General features: G+C 50.6%; 1 long non-coding RNA gene across 1 annotated transcript in view; it reads left to right on the top strand.

Annotated features, from left to right (window-relative positions):
• LOC133342357 (uncharacterized) overlaps positions 1-16,073 on the top strand; it is a 73,796-nt gene extending 57,723 nt beyond the window's left edge. The window contains exon 3 of the long non-coding RNA XR_009755123.1: positions 15,753-16,073. This is a non-coding gene — a long non-coding RNA (uncharacterized LOC133342357). The remainder of the gene's footprint in view (positions 1-15,752) is intronic.
• The last annotated feature ends 1,254 nt before the right edge of the window (positions 16,074-17,327 follow it).

Below are 17,327 nucleotides of genomic sequence, written 5' to 3'. Positions count from 1 at the left end.
AAATTTTCATCGCGCCGGGCCGCTGTGCCGATCGCCCGTCGCCGCCGCCGCCGCTGTCACGCAGCACCTGCCCAACTCGAGGGGCATCTCGCGGAGAGATACAATAAAAACGCCCTTCTGCAGCCGCTTAATTTCGTTTTCCAATTAAGTGTGAAACACTAGCCGCATTGCGTGGAATTACGGGGCAGGTGCATCGTTGGGTAGGTGTGGAGGGTGGGGGGGCGGTAGGTTCAATGGGGGGGGGGGGGATGGGGGGGGGTAAGTTAACGCGAGATGACACCTGGGATTATCTTTCACCTTATCGTGCGCAGCTGTAAAAGAAGCTGCTTATTGGCGGGCCCGGCGGAGCGACGTCATAAAGCGATAGATGGCGGCGCGTGTTTGCAGTGGAGTAAGAGAACCCCCGCGGTTGGCCTGATCCCTGGGGTGGGGGTAGGCGGGGGGGGGGGGGGTTGTGGTGGTGGGGGTGGGTACCGGGCACACGATACAAGATATCTGCGAGTAAATATTGATCCTGCCTCCGTTTACTGTTCATTATATCCCACAAGCTGCACTGTTTGCGCCGCAATTTGTAGGTCCGGGGGAAGCTGACTACACCTGCCGCTGTGGCAGCCGCTACAGATGCGAGCGCGTGCGTGCGCGTGCGCTCGTCTTACACAGACGGCGCGTGACTGATGAGACACCACCTACACCGCCACCACCACCGCCACCACCACCAACAACGACAACAACAAACAGCCGCCATTCGCCACTGCCGTAGCGGTGACGTCACTACGTCGCTTGTGCCAGGCCAGGTGCACCCCGAGGCCATGTGAAGTTGTCGAAGTCTCGCCGCTGGCAGGATAACACTGGACAGACCCCCCCCCCCCCCCAGGTGTTATGGGTTGACTGACTGGGATGACTGGCAGATGCACCACCGTTGGCTCCATGGTAGAGTGGCGGTAGTGGTGGTTCCGATGGTGTTGCTATGGTGTTGCTATGGTGTTGCTATGCGTGCGCTGCTCGTGTTGTGCCTCCCGTCTCTAGGAAGCCAAGCGCAGAATGAGAGAATTGTGTTGCCAGCAATTCCGATTGCTTCCAAACACGCCCGCCGTTTGCTTCCCCGCAGGAGGTGTTCTTATTATTTTTATGGTAAATGCGTGTGATTGTAAATTCAGCAGTTGTTTTTCCTGCTGTGGTTGTCCCACCTGATGACGGGCGCTTGTGTTGCGCCCGAAACGTCGTGATTTAATTTAATTCATTTATCTTCTTGGTTCTTTCGGTAAAGTCACGTAGAAGGGAAGTAATAAAATAATAAAAAATAAAACATAATAAAATAATTCTCACATTATGTTTTATTTTTATTATTTTATTACTTCCCTTCTACGTGACTTTACCGAAAGAACCAAGAAGATGAATCCCTGCAGTCACGAAAGCTTTAAATCGAAATTTAATTTATTTAGTTTTATACCTACGTGACTTTACCGAAAGAACCAGAGTATGGACTCCTGCAGTCACGAATAGGTTCTTTCGGTAAAATCACGTAGGTATAAAACAAAATAAAACAAATCACGACGTTTCGGGCGCAACACAAGCAATCTTCATCAGGTGGAACATTTAACGTCTGGTCGGGGGAGAGTCGTGGCACGGTTGTCAACACGTACGGCACTCGGGTTTGATTGCTGGTGATGGATGTCATTGGTGGGTGAGTTGTATGTGAACCGGCAAAGAGCTGCCTCTTCACCAACCCGCCAGTGACCAGTCTGGTGAAGTATTACTATTTCAACTAAACTATTTCAACTAAACTGTTTAAACTAAACTAATGTAAACAAAAGTATCAGGCCAGGCCCACGGAACTATATAGCTCTTTTTCAGAAGCAAACTGGCCATAAATGATAGCCCAACGAAGTGGCTTATCGCAGTCGACATTAAAAGCAGACAAATACCCTAAACGCGTGACGTTGATTTAAAATGTCAAGGGAAAAACCGGAGTTATAGGAGACAAATTCATGCTACCACGGGTAGAACGTGCAATCTCCAAATATACAGGTGTCAGGGTCGGGATCAAACCTACGACCTCATGTATACTAGGCGAGGTATTTAACTTCTCGCCACCACGGCGCCCTTATGGTTTAACAACCCCCATGAACCGGATTCAAAAAGTATGTACGTGCACACGTACGCCTCTTTTGTATATGCACTGCTAGTGGATTGACTCCGCACCCCGTGCCGGTCATGGAGGGAGGAGGGGGGTGGTTTTGACCATACTTCACCACGATGGTCATTGCGGATTGGTGGAGGGGGCGTAGACGTTGCCACAGTGGATTTGGCTGCCCTGCCCCTCCTGCTGCCCATTGAGCCTCCAGCACTTGTGGGTGCTCATCTATCCAATCACTCGGCTATCCGGTCACTCAGCTATCCGGTCGCTCACCCATCCAGACCGTAACTCGGTTCCTTAACATTCTGACAAGACGGTGAGCCTTCTGGGTGACTTGACCATCCGCGATTTAAAAACAAAAATTCCCGGTTGATATTCTAAGAAAACACAGCCGTGGAGGCACCCCCCGAACACACTTCACAGATAAAAATATCCCTTAACTGTTTTCGAGCACGATAGATGCAGCAGTTTATTTTTACTTCTTTTTTCAAACGGGCAACATTCAGTTTCACCGTCGTCTGCGGCATGCGTGGGTTCCACGGCGCTGCGCTAACTGATGGAACTCCTCCACCATCACCCCCCCCCCCCACCCCCGTCCCGTCCCCCCACCACTTTCTCGCCGTCTCTGATGCCATGTGGCCACTTGCCGCAATCTCGGTGACAGGTTGTGCCAACCCCGGGGGGGGGGCGGCTGCTCGCGCGCTCCGCTCTCGGCTGCCAGCGCCGCGTCAGCGCCCCGCTCCCCTCCCGGCGCCGCGTGACACCATTCACGCCAGGTGACCCGTGCCACCCTATGGCAGAGGCCAATCGTGGGGTCTCCTTCTCCCTCCTCCCTGTTTTTCCTCCTCCTGCAGCCGCAGTGGCGGCCAGCACGGGTTGAACCGGCCCTTTGCCGGCGTGGACCGACATAGCGCCGCACGCGCCTTCAGCTTGTTTTCAACGACGCAGAGTTTTGAGATCTCGAACCGAACTGAATGTGTCCGGTTTGAGGAGATCGGGGAAATTCCTGGGCGATTTGCGGGAAAGTAGCCGGACGCTGCCATGGGCGGTGTTAGTGGCCAGCGCGCTGGGCTTGCAGTCCAACTCCTGGCACGGCAGTGTTAAAGAATGGGGGCCGGTTCATTAAATCACCTCTGTCAATTAACATCCCACAACTAAAAATCCCACAACCAAAATCCCACAACTAAAACCCCACAACCAAAATCTCACAACCCAAATCCCACAACCCAAATCCCACAACTAAAACCCTACAACTAAAATCGCACAACAAAATCCCACAACCAAAATCCCACAAATTTAACCCCACAACAACTAAAATCCTGCACCTAAAATCCCACACACGCCACCTCTACAAAAGAACCTCAAAAAGTGAACCCCGCTCGTATTTCATCCGCGTGCTTCAAGGGCTGCCATTTTTTAGGCTATTTGTCCATTTACGGATGGCAATGACCCGTTGCCACAAATCCGAAACGTTATCTTCTTGCCTTCACGAAGAGCATTTCTGTGGTGGGACGCGATGTATCTGGGGGGTGGGCGGGTGGGTGGGTGGGAGGCTCGTGAAGGATGCTACTGGTCAGTTGGAGGCAGTCGCCCTCCAACAACAACGGAGGGCAGAGGAGTGACGGTCACAACAACGAGTGGAGCGCTGGGCGACTAAAATTCAGCAAGTTGGCACTGTAGCGGGCACAGGTGGTGCATCTGTCGGTCATCTCAGTCAGTCAACCCATGGCACCTGGGTCTGTCCCATGACCTCAGCGAGCCTTCGACACTTCACGTGGCCTCAAAGTGCACATGTCCTGGCACAGGCGCCGTGGTGACATGACCGTTACTTAGTGACGAATCGTGGAGGTATTACCTGTTTTGGCAATAAAACAGGCGTTAAGATGTTAAAACACGAAACAGAAACCTTTTTCAAGGAATCATGTCTGAATTAATCACACGTACTTGTGGTGTACATGCAAACATAAACATGCTCTGGTAGTATATGCAGTTTCAGTTGGGTGTTTTAACATCTTCACACCTGTTTTATTGCCAGAAAGGGGTGAGACATATTCTTATATAATGCTAGAGGTAATGAGGACGGGCTGAAGGGTTTCTTGCGCTGCTGGTGGGGGTGGCGGGGTGGCAGGGACGTGGCGAGTCGGAAGGTGGCCTGATTTACGGTAAATGTCGGTGACCTGGCACGGGCCAGCGGCCGTTGAGCTGCGAGCCACCACAACGATCCACGCGGGGGCCCGCGCCACCGCTCACCCACAGCGAGCGGCGGCAGTGCTTGCGCTGAGGAATGTGGACAGGGGGCACGATGGACATTCACGCGGGGGCTCTGGGGGGGGGGGGGGTGTGGGTGGTACTAGGCTGGTAGCTGCTGCTCAGCGGCCAAGCCTTCAGCGACGGTCCCATGACCCGTGAGCCGCGCGTGTTTGCTCTCGAGTGCCTCCCGCCACGGTTCGCACAAAAAGTCCGGAGTCGCAGGACAACGGAGAGCCGACGGCCGTCGCACGGCACGGAGTGTGTGTGCGTGCGTGTGTGTGCGTGCGTGTGTGTGTGTGTGTTTGTGCGCGTGTCCCCCGCTCCTGGCCAACACCGGTGACGAATACGCGAACCGGTCTTGGGCATCCCATAGGTCGATTCAGCCTAAAATGAGTACCTAGTGCGGTGTGTGAATATCGCCACTGGGGAGATAAAGGTGGTTGGGCGTTTTGCTGGCCACCCACCCCCTCGTGTGCCGTGCCGGCTTTCATAGGTGCTCGCTAACAGCACTTGCCCCAACAGTCTCTTACACGCTATGAAGGGGGTCTTTGTCTTTGTATCCCTGTGTGGGGAGTGGTGGCGCAGTAGTTGGCGCACTGCGCTACGAACCCGCCAACCCAAGTTCGATTCCCGCTCACAACCAATAAGAGTCACGATTATTTGAACCGGCCTGGGCCCTCCCATAGGTCAGCTTGACCTTAAATGAGTACCTGGCACTGTGTGTAGACATCACTAACCGGGAGACAAAGGTTGCCGGGAGTGGTGCTGGCCACCCACCCCCTCGTGTGCCATGCTGGCCTTCATAGGCGCTCGCTAACAGCGCTTGCCACAACAGTGTGTTAAAGGCGACAAGGGGGGTCTTTGTCTTTGTGTACACGTGTGCCACGACCATGGGGAGCAGCTGTGCATCATCGTAGGCGAAGGACCCGGTCACCTGAGGTCGATTCCAGCTCCTCACCAACATCATTGACTCAGCCTTAAACGGGGAACAGGTATTGTGTTTAAACAATGGCACTGGGAAGACAAAGGCGGCCAACCATGGTGCTGGGGCCACACGACCCTATCATGTGTAATTCCGGCCTTCATTGGTGCTGCTCACTAGCAGCACTTGCCCCAACAGCCTTGTGAAAGAATGCACGGGGGAACTTTGCTTTTGCACGTTCTATACTTGACATCAATTCTTTAACCATAGCGAGTTGTTTTGTTCTTTATTACATTTTTTTATGTTTCAGATGAGACGAATTCAGATAAAGTCCGCCATTGTTTGTCCAGGAGTTAATGTTTTACGCGACTGGTGAAATTCCAAAATAATGACCATGTCAAAAAGAACATCAGAAAAATCAATCGCAGAGCCCGAACAAAATAAAAGCCCCTGGCTCAGTCGTTTCTGGTGACTCACCTCTCCCACCGACGGACGAACGATGTCAACATTCGGCTAGCTCTGCGTAGGAGGCGATTTCTAGATTTGTATCGTGTGGTGAGTGGTTGTTGTTGTTTATTTTATCGTACAGAAGGCATTGGAACAGGTTTTCTGTTCGCAAATAGTTGAGCTCATTATTTACGGTCAAAGTGTTTTTTTTTTACCGGAATTAATTCGATTCATAATAAACGTTTGAGACGGATCGCTGCATTGCTAAAACGTGCGTTGTAAAACCTCCACCACCCGACAGGGCCAATGAATAAAGTTGTCACGTGATAGGCAAACGTGCCAATTTATTACGACTGCTGCTTCAGGAGCACACCACCGCAGTGAAGTCGGAGAGCATTCCTCACACACATGTAACAGTTCGGTTCCTGACGTGACGCTGGTAGTTGCAGGGAGTCGCCGGGGTTATTTTGTTTGACCATACTTCACCGCGCTGCACAGTCCAATATCAGAGCATTGATTTCAAAATAATGTTTATCCGATCGAGCCGTACCGAGCACACTGCTCGCGACATTAACATAGCACTGCGTGGATTTGTTTAATTATTAAAATTATATTTTTTTAATTATTGACCACGGGGGAGAGAGCAAACTCAAACTCGTTATGTGTTACCGTGGAGAATTGTGGGTAATAAAATAAATCCATAAGCGCAGCTCCGATCGATATCTCCACGTGTCGCTGAAACAATATTCTAGCTCATCGGCCCCAATGGTTTGTCAAGTGTAATTTGTTCAAGCATGCGAAACTGTCCACCAGTTTTGACCTTGTGGGTCTCAACCCGCAGAGTCTGGAACTGATATATGAATCAACTGATATGGACTGAAACGTATTTGCGATTTGTAGAGACACAGAGTAGTGTTCAGCATCTAGCTGACATCCAGCATTATAATTAACACCTCATTCAGAATTATAATAGGCACCTCATCCAGAATTATAATAAACACCTCATCCAGAATTTATCATTGAAACCTCATCCAGAATTATAATAAACACCTCATCCAGAATTACAATTAAACCTCATCCAGAATTATAATAAACACCTCATCCAGAAATATAATAGGCACCTCATCCAGAATTGATAATTGAAACCTCATCCAGAATTATAATAAACGCCTCATCCAGAATTATAATAGGCACCTCATCCAGAATTATAATAAACACCTCATCCAGAAATATAATAGGCATCTCATCCAGAATTGATCATTGAAACCTCATCCAGAATTATAATAAACGCCTGAATCGAGACCCAAATAGCGCACATCCTGGCTCTGACATTCCGCTTCACAGACACATGTGGTGTAACCATCAACCGCATCAGAACATCATCAGAATGCCGTGGCCTTCTACTCCACGAATGCAAAATTAACGACACGAGCCACAGTGGTAGCGCGAGTGTGGCCATGCAACCAAAACCATGGACCATGCAGTAAACCCATAGAGACACATGGAGATACATGGAGCCCCATAGAGAAAGAGACCCGTAGAGATACATAGATTAGCACTTTTCGATTTAAAGCTTTCGTGACTGCAGGGATTCATCTTCTTGGTTCTTTCGGTAAAGTCACGTAGAAGGGAAATAATAAAATAATAAAAATGAAACATAATAAAATAATTCTCACGACGTTTCGGCCACAACGCAAGCAGCCGTCATCAGGTGAAGAACAGGTCTGTCGAAAGACAGTGTCATTCAGACACTGTCTTTCCGACAGACCTGTTCTTCAGTGTCTTTCCGACAGACCTGTTTTTCAGTGTCATTCAGACGCTGTCTTTCCGACAGACCTGTTCTTCACCTGAGGAAGGCTGCTTGCGTTGTGGCCGAAACGTCTTGAGAATTATTTTATTATGTTTTATTTTTATCATTTTATTATTTCCCTTCTACGTGACTTTACCGAAAGAACCAAGAAGATAGATTTGCACTGTTGGCTACGTACGGTGCGCGAGAAGTTCAACATACGTAAATGCATAGAAACCCACAGAGACCCATAGAGATTCATAGACACTCATTGAGATTTAAAAAACAAGCCACGGCAGTGCGATTGTGGCCACGCAACTAAAACTATGGGCTGTAGCGTAAACCCACAGTGGTCTGCACTCATTCAACGGAGGTGGTGGAGGAACAGCAAGACGACGCGAATTATCTCTCTCCCGAAGCCTTCTCTCGTCGTGGCCAGCAGTCAGACCTCCACATTGGCATTGAACTCCTGGACGTTTTGCCGCCGTACATACGTACGTACGTTGAACTTTGCTCGCACCGTACGTACGCCAGCCGTGCTAATCGGATGTGCGGCGTGGAAGGACAACACACTGAGCACAGAAAGCAGTTTTAAATAAATAAGTTTTCAATCCAGATGATCGTTTAAAAGTGGCTTCCTAATATCGGCAGGAAGAGCGTTGCAGACGGCCGCAGGAGCGCATCTGAAAGCGCCGCGCGGCGATGCGGTGACCACCACCCTCATCCTCGCCGCTGCGAGGATGACGGCGCAGTTCGCGTGATCGTTCATGCTCCTTGACGAGATACACGAGCGTATAATGCTGCGTAGACACGCGCTGTACCCGTACATGCTTTTACAGGATAGAGTCAAGAGACGTGTCAACAGTCTGTGGCTGACGAGTGCCGATGGTGTCTGAAACGGAGAGAAAGAAGTACGCAATATTGACAGCACAAATAATTGTCGTCCAGGTATTTGCGTCTGTATCGCCCCTTGCAGTAAATTTACAGAAAACCCTTAAACATATTGACAGAAATGCTCTGCACATAATAATATTTAGCTTAAACGGCCGTCCGCCCGCGTGCGAGCCACCGCACACTTGAACACACGCGCGCGCGCGCGCGTACACACAAGTTATCTGAAAAATAAAAATTCATTAAAGCAATCGATATATTTGCTCTGCACGGCAAAATAAATGTTTCCCCAGTTATTTTTTTTTGCCTCCGGAAGTTTGTTTTGTTGGCGGGCGGGGGGGGGGGTATGTTTTTAGTTGTTGTTGTAATAGTGTGTGTGTGTGTGTTTGTCTTGGGGGATTCCTGCGAACTTTTTTTTTATTATGACTCGAAATGATTTTTGCAAACACATCTCAAGTCGGAACGCCGGGTTGGCTATCTCTTCATTCTCACATATTGACACTAAGGAAAGGTCCACATTGGTTTAACCATATGAACATAGACGTTGTAACTAAACAAGCCCCCGTTCCATCCACGGGAGAAACTGTTTATACAGGGCACAGCACTTTGTTTAAATCACCTTAATATGTTTGTATTCTGCCTCAATATTACAGTTTCTAAACACGCGTGTTGTGAGACGTGTCGGCAGTAGATTCAACCTCTCCCGCCCGCTCGCTCGCTCGCTCTCACTCGCGGGCACGACGGAGGAGAACCATCAGCCGTGCGCGTTAGGCCGGCCGATCGCAAGCGGGCACCGTTGATTTCCTCCGGCGATGTTGACAGTGCACGGTGAGTCCTCGCTTTAACACGCGCTGGTCACGCCGCAAGGCGCCTTCGCTACAACTCGGTGCTTCCATAGGCAACACTTTGCACAACGTGCAACCGTGCCCGTTGTAACGCGGAACGCCTCCGTTGTAAATGTGCAATGCGCCTCTTATAACGCGGACCGCCCACATTATAACGTGCAACGCGCCCGTTATAACGCGGAATGCCCCCGTTTTAATGCATTACACGTACTCCAATAATAACGTTGGGCTGCAGTGTGTGATAACGCCACCAAATGATCTCAGTCGGTGTCCTCATCCGGACTTGTTGATTTCGTCTCTGCCGTCGTCACGCTGTGGCCTTTGTTGGGTTATAGTTGCAGTAGTCGTTACACATTTGGTGGACGTTCGTCTACGTATAGGCATCGTTGCCCCTTGAAAAAGAGCTCCTGTGCTCAGTGGCTTTTACTCGGGGAATAAACTTCTGATCCTGAACCTTCTGAAACTAAACAATAAACACTGAGCACAGTTTCGATTTAAAGCTTTCGTGACTGCAGGGATTCATCTTCTTGGTTCTTTCGGTAAAGTCACGTAGAAGGGAAATAATAAAATAATTAAAATAAAACATCATAAAATTTATATTATAATAAATTATTATATTATTATATTATTTTATTATGTTTAATTTTTATTATTTTTTATTATGTTATTACTTCTCTTCTACGTGACTTTACCGAAAGAACCAAGAAAATAAAATAATTCTCACGACGTTTCGGCCACAACGCAAGCAGCCGTCCTCAGGTGAGGACGGCTGCTTGCGTTGTGTGAGGACGGCTGCTTGCGTTGTGGCCGAAAAGTTGTGAGAATTATTTTATTATGTTTTATTTTTATTATTTTATTATTTCCCTTCTACGTGACTTTACCGAAAGAACCAAGAAGACTGAGCACAGTGGTGGAGAACGGGCGACCTCCCTCACGCTGAGCTACAGTTGTTCTGCTGGACATCTGTGACAAACTGCTTAACAGTTCATCGGATTCCTCTAGTCGACATAAAGATTCTGATTCTGACTGTGGGGTTATCGGCGTAAAAACCTCGAGCAAGGATCATCCTCTACTGCCGCGCTGAGCGTGGATCACTGCTAAAGAATATAGTTGTACATTCTAGCGTAAAGGTGTTGTGGATACTTGATGATCATTGATGATGATGGATGATGGATGATGCACAAATTATAAGTTAAAAACTCTTCTGGTCAATGTGCGGAGGCTGCGGTCGCCACCCAGAACAGAACCGCGGGGCCTCGTAACGGAGATTCGATTTCCCGAGTCACAGTCAGCTGTCACTGTCACTGCACATCAACGCCAGCCGTGGAGAGAAGACCACTCGAGTCGGTTTGCACGGCAGGTGACGGCTTTCCTTGCCGCTGGATATTCTTGCGACTGAACGACGGAGCGTGTCTCCTCGTGCGTCTCCACCGCCGTCCCTCCCGTCCACCACCCGGGATGACGTGACACATGGGGTTGCTGCCGCCACCGCCACAGACAAAGACGCTTCGCGTAGCCTCAACGAACTCTTGGTGCAAGCGCTGTTAGCGAGTAGCACCTATGAAGGCCGCCATGGCACACGAGGGGGTGAGTGGCCAGCACCACAGCCCGTCCGCCTTCGTCTCCCGAGTGGCGATGCTTACACGCCGAACTCCAGGTCCTCATCTGAGGACGAGTCGACCTCGGGAGGTCCCAAGACCGCTTCAAGATCTTCGCCGCCGTTAATGGTCCTGAAGTTGGAGTCGGACTCGGGTGGCCGGGTTCGTAGCGCAGCGCACTAACCACTACGCCACCGTCCCCCCCCTCCCCCTGAACTCTGCTGCCAAGAAATTGGATTATCCGGTAGATTCGGCTTTAGCTCGAACAAACTGCACGGTAACAAACGCTCCCTTGAGCGGGGGATCTAGAGAGTCAACAGTTGAGCAAACGAACAAACATGACACACTTTGTTCCATCCAGAATCATCCCACCAACCCCCCCCCCCCCCACCACCACCAATACGCCCGCCACCACCCCCGTTACCCTCCACGCTCCCGCACTCCGTTATTGCGACATCGTCTGAAATGGGATTACCGTAAGCTTGTCTCCCTCCTATCTCATGACAGCGAGGGGGTGTGTGGGGGGGATGTGTGGGGGGGTGGGGGGGGGGGGGCTTGAGCCAAAACTCGAGCGAGGCAAAAGGAGCCAGACTTGGGGCCGTATCTCCGGATCCAACCTCTTCTATGGGGTGCCTCTTGAGAGCTCTACCAGTGCGAGACTCCAGATTGAGTCTCACTGCTCGTCTGAAGCAGGCGACGGATGGAGGGGGGAGGTGGGGCTGGGTTGCAATGCAGGTCCTGGATTGAGGATTAATAAGGCGTGGGGGGGGGGGGGTCTGCAACTGGGTGGAACCGGGGGGGGGAGAGAGACGAGGTTAAGGAAGAGGCAGTCGGGGGACACAGAGTGGATTTGGGCAGAGGAGATCACTGCACGTGGAGCGTGAATGTACACACGGGGTCGCACGCGCGGACGGGCGCGCGTGGGTCTCTAACGCAGCGCAGTGGCGTGTCGAGGCTGTTGTAACCCCCAGTGCAAGGGATTACACCCCACACCCGCCCCACACACACGCACACACAACACGCAAAGTCTGTCTCGGTGTCTTTGCCCCACCGCCCGCTACCACTGCCCCCACTCTGTGTAAGCCCTGTGTCCGGGCCCCTGCGGAACGAGGTGGCTACGACACCGAGGGCCACGTGAAGGTCTCACGCATGGGGTCGGTTACCCCGCATTGACAAGAAGGGCCGTTTTTAGACTTAAAAACAACAACAAACGCACACACACACACGCGCACTCAATATTTCAAGAGGACGCAACAACTGCACGCGGTGAACGCGAGACGGTGGGTCCTCCTTAATAAAGAACGCCACGAAGCAGTCCTTGAAGAGCCCAATGCGGCTCTTTAAGGACTACTTCGTGGGCCATGTCGCAGTCTCGCGATGACCTTATGCTGTTGCAAGCCAGACAAGCGGTGGATATGTCTCTGCGCGCAATATATCCACTGTCTCTGCACGTAAAACACGAGGAATTGACGGGAGAACGGCGCTCGGCCGATCGCTGTGTGCTGTTTATTGTTTACTCTTTCGAAGTGTCATCGCCGGCTCTTTAGCAGCCAGTTTACTAACACCTCCCAGACATCGCTGCGCGTGCCTGCTGCGGGGATTGAAGTCTTAAATGCAATGCAAACTGGCCAAAGTGGGGGGGGGGGGGAGCTTGACACCGCAGCTTCAAATTCCTGCACGCTGACACTCGTCCCTCCGCCGCGTCTCCGCAGGCTTGCCGCATTGCTCCGCGTCTGTCTCTCCCCGTGCATATTTAATCGCCTTTCATTTGCTGGTACGGCGACAGACACTCTATGGACGTGACGCCGCGTCGTTCAACTTGCGTTCAAATGTTCACCGGGAACCCCCTTGTTGCACACGCGTCGTGTAGCGTTGCGCCGGAGTTTATGTCCGTGCAACAGCACCGCTCCAGACGTGCCGGCTGCGTTTGGAAATCCTGCACAGGCTACATCGAGTGTGCAGGCGGTGCAGCTGCGCGGGGTACAACGAACGGGCCGGAGGGGGGGGGGCACGGGTGCCGCACTGGTTGAACGCGCTGCGCTGTGAACCCCAGTGGCATGAGTTTGATCCCAGGTCGCGGCGAGCGATCCTGGTGACCCGCGAGGCTCTTCACCAACCTGCAGAGGCCAGCGTTGTGAAGTATGCTCAAACATCTTCTTGGTTCTTTCGGTAAAGTCACGTAGACAGACCTGGTCTTCACCTGAGGACGGCTGCATGCGTTGTGGCCGAAACGTCGTGAGAATCATTTTATTATATTTTACTTTTATTATTTTATTATTTCCCTTCTACGTGACTTTACCGAAAGAACCAAGAAGATGAATCCCTGCAGTCACGAAAGCTTTAAATCGAAATATGCTCAAACACACACACACGCATGTGACCGAGACGGCATGCGGAGGCATTCATGCAGCAGTTGATTGAAAAAAAGGGCTGTAGATGTATCTGAATCAAAATCAGAATGTGTATTTATACTGGAGGAATCCGATGAGCTATAAAGCTTTTTTCACAGATGTCCAGTATTGTACATGTATCTCTGATGTCTTTTCGTCATGTACCGCGTGTTTTTTATTCCCGACACGATGTCCGACGTTTCGCTCCACGAGCTGGGAGCGTCTTGCGGAACTGACTTAAATTCACTTGCTGAGATATCCAATTCGCTTCCAAAAGCCTCCGCGGTGTCCGAAACGTCGGACAACACGCGGTCCCAACCCACACCCTACCCCCTACGTCCGTAAACAAAATATTAGAGATACACAAGCAGAACGGCCGCCACAACCCCTGGGCAGTACAATCTTCTCACCAGGCTACCGTCCCTCGGCGTCGTCGTGAACACGCATTGGCTTCGACCCTCGACACAACGACGCGTCTCCCTGCGCGAGGCTGTTGCTGGCTCAACGTCAGCCTGCGCGGGCGAAGGCAGCTCACAGAGCGCCGGGATTAGTGCGCCCGGATAGACGCGAGTCTGGGATTCTGAGACAAAGGAATGAGTCGCGCCGGATTACTCCGATAACACCGATCGGGCCGCTGATAATGATGAGAATGGAGCCGGTTAGAAAGCAAAAAAAAAGGAATAGCGGGGAAGCACCGTCTCCGTGCCGAGTCTTGGAGCGTACTTTTAAAAATAAATAAGTTATTGATCCCACAGGGGGCCAGTCAACGTGGCGGGTTTGTTTGTGCCCGGGCCACCACATTAGGCGCATTCGTAACGAGGAGGGCTTTTGAAGAGGACATCAACATCGCATGACGGTTTACTTTGCTCCGCGTGGAAGATTATAGACAGTCATTTATTTACTCAAGTCTCGAGAGTATCAGAGAGGTTTAATTTGGCTTTTCTCCTTCTCCTCCTCCTCCTTCTTCTCGGTGGCTTTGCCGCGAGAGAAGATTAGAGATGCGAAAAGGTCAAAAGGGCAGCCACAGAGAGCCACTGCTCCGTGATTGCCAAGTGACAGGTGCCAGGGCTTTGCTAATGCGTTGTGCTCATGCGTGCGAAGCGAGTGAGCGATGCCAAGCGACGCGTGGTTCGCTGTGCTACCTGGCTATGGTAGCGAGCGTCAGAGTAGTAATAATAATAATGATGATGTGTGTTCACGCGTGTGTACGTTGAACTTCTTTCGCATCGCACGCGGCCGACCGTCCTGATCGCAGGTGCGGGGAAAGAAAAACAAGCTGGACACAAAAACGCAGTTCTAAAGCAATGCGTTTTCGATCTGGATGACTTAAAAGTAAATAGCTCCAGCGGCTTCCTAATATCGGGGGGAAGAACGTTCCAGACGGCCGCAGAAGAACGTGATGATAACAACATTTTATATTTATATAAGGCGCCCTTAAGCAATGAGCGTCACGAATATAGAGGAGGAAGTGACGAAGGAGACGAGATGCGGAAAGAGAGAGAGAGATAATTATTTGTTACGATAGGCGAAGTCTTCGTAGGTCCGGATCGAGTACTCGTTATGGTCGCACTCTCATGGGTCCATCACAAGTGCCCTCATCGACATTCAGCAACGTTCACTCATTGTGACATTTGTAACGAGCACACGGTGAGCTTCCAAGGGGCATTCAGAGGCGCGGGGGAAATACATTGAAGAGCGAGAGAGAGAGAAGTTTTCAGTTTATGTCAATAAGTTGACACTGACGCCGCTGTGCTTTATAGCTCATCGGATTTCTCCGGTATGAATATTCTGGTAGCGAGGGAGTGACTCGCCACACGAGCGGAGCTCAAGACAGAATAAACTGCGTTGACGATTCAACACAAATGCGAGTATTGCCCTCTACGCGTTGCAGAATGAGAATATTTATCTTGGGAGAATCCGATAAGCTGTGGAGCTCTTTTTCTCCAGATGTCCAATACTATCATCGTTGAAGTGTTTGTCTGTGACTCGATAGACACCAATATCCGAACTATTCATGTGCCATTTAAAAACAAACTGTTAATTTGGAACCATTTTCTTTACTATTTAATTCGCAACATGCACTACGGTGCGAGGTGCAGTCTTCAACAATCATTATTATGATGATCCACTGCCTCTCTGTCCCCTTTATTGGTGTGCTACCAACAAATGGTCATTGTCACAAATGTAGCCTATTACATTTAGTTTTCTTTTAAGGCCACAGTGTCGTTAGAACGCATTGAGTTCCCGTTGTTGTTGTTGTGGTTGTCTGTTTGTGCACCACTGCCAATGCAGCAGCAACAGCAGCGTCACCAATGAACTCGCAAGAGTGCCCTTACGGAGTTGTTGACCACGCACTCAATCGCGATTCAACCTCGCAGGGCCATCCGACACACGCATTGCGGTCGCAACAGATTTGAGAATTGATCCAAACAAAAAAAATAGAAAAAAACTTCACATTTTATTTTCGTTTAACCTCTTCCCAGATGTGTCAACCGGCGTGCAGGGGGAGGAGGAAGTCACAAGTCACCCTCTCGCGGAAGACCCTTGCGTCACGAGTCGGGTTGTTTGGCGTCTGCTTCGAGCGTCAGGTGCCGTGCCATTGTCGGCGACGGGTGATCGTTTCGAGGTCCCGACCTGGCCGCTCGCTGCCTTCGCCGTGTCCCCAACAACAACCACCACCACCGCCACCACCACCACCACCAACCACACCCGTGTCGCATGGCAAGCAGGTGCGTTGCCGTCGGTAGCGACGGCACACATTCAACAACAAGATCCAGCGTGACTTACAATGCCCAGGTAAAGACGGGGGTGGGGGTGGAGTAGGAGGAGGAGGAGGAAAAAGGGGGGGGGGGTGAAAAAAGCGAGATGAGTGTGACTTTTCAACCCGGTCGCACACAATGGCACCCTAAACCCTGCCGCCAAATACAATAAAATCTTCTCAGGAAATTAAAAGCGAGGGTGGGAGGAGGTGGAGGATGGGGGTGGGGGGGGGAATCAACAACTCGGAGAACGCGTGGCACGCGACTGCCGCAGGGCTACGTGCAGAGCTAAATGCACTCATTACCCCCCTCCACCACTACCCCCAAACTCGCGGCCGAGCGGGCGGGCGGTCGGTCGGGCGGGCGTGCGAGTGGGGCTTATTGTTACAATTACCCCGGGGCTTGTAGCGTCTCCGGCTACGTAGAACGTCACTCCCACGCGCGCGCGCTCGCCCGCCTATTATTGAAAAAGGAAGCTCTCGGCATTGCCGTGAGCGGTGCGCGTTGGATGTTCGTCCTTCTTGGGGTGGGGGGGGGGGGTGGAAGAGAGATAGAAAGGCAGGTGATGGATGCCCTTTGTTGTGACCGGCTGGAATTGGGACAGGCACGGGCTCAGTGTCAATTATTGTTTCCACTTGAAGAGATAAATCCGCTCAAGCGTCAAACGACCGGGCCCCGCTCGAGATTTCTGTCCCCTTTCAACTCTATGATTTTATATATATATTTATTTTTGTCGTGAGCGAATTCACGGAAAGACACATATGTACGTTTAAAAATGTGAATATATATGACGAGGTCATTCATATAAGCCTGTGACCATCTTTACCCAGATTCACCGATAATGTCAGGTTTTAAGGTAAAGAAAGTTTGAGTGAAGATGTGTGACCGAGGTGCATAACAGGTGCTATAGGATACTGCGGGGCTATGTTGTGAGCAGCAGAGGGAATTACTGGAGGAACCCGATGAAGCTTTTTTTCACAGATGTCCAGTATCATCGGTTGTATTGTACTTCTGCGCTCCCCGTGTCTTCGCTCCACACCGTCATTAACCTGCAATGACCAGCGTGGTGAAGTATGGCGAAAATATCACCGCGACACGCACAGCGTGGGGATGGACTGCAGAGATATTCGATGTTCACATCGGATGCCAAAAAAAACAATAAAAACAAAAGACTACATTTTCTAAAAAATATATAATTTCTTTCAAAACTCTTGGGGAAATTAATTCATGAAAATGTTACTCCACAAACTCATTGCTCGGTGTCTGCACATTGTAGTTTACATGAAACGAAAATATATA

Source organism: Lethenteron reissneri, chromosome 14 (assembly GCF_015708825.2).
Source record: "Lethenteron reissneri isolate LAM-NWPU_2019-01 chromosome 14, ASM1570882v1, whole genome shotgun sequence".
NCBI classification, from domain to species: domain Eukaryota; kingdom Metazoa; phylum Chordata; class Hyperoartia; order Petromyzontiformes; family Petromyzontidae; genus Lethenteron; species Lethenteron reissneri.
This window is presented reverse-complemented; position numbering and strand designations above follow the sequence as displayed.